We start from the raw sequence: 366 nt of genomic DNA on the forward strand, positions 1-366 counted from the left end.
TTTTTCAACCCTTTCTCCTTCTCCTCCCCCCTCTCCCCCCCTATCCACCCACCGTCACCCATATCTCCCCCTACCCCTTCTCCTCCCTTCTCTCACTATCCCCCACCCCCCACTATCACCCCTTTCTCCCTCCACCCCCCACCTCCCTTCTCTCACTTACCCTCCCCCCACCCATCATCACCCCATCCTCCCCTTCCCCCCCTCTCCCCTTTCTCCCCCCTCCTCCCTCTCCTCCCCCCCCAACCTACCGCCTTCACACCCTCTACCCTCCCCCTCCCCCCCCTTCCCTCCCCAATCACGGCTACCAACCTGCAATGAACAATTCGAAAATCATCTACGGTCGAAACGCGGAAACAGCGATAAGAC

This window comes from Penaeus monodon, chromosome 30 (genome assembly GCF_015228065.2).
Source record: "Penaeus monodon isolate SGIC_2016 chromosome 30, NSTDA_Pmon_1, whole genome shotgun sequence".
Taxonomy (NCBI): domain Eukaryota; kingdom Metazoa; phylum Arthropoda; class Malacostraca; order Decapoda; family Penaeidae; genus Penaeus; species Penaeus monodon.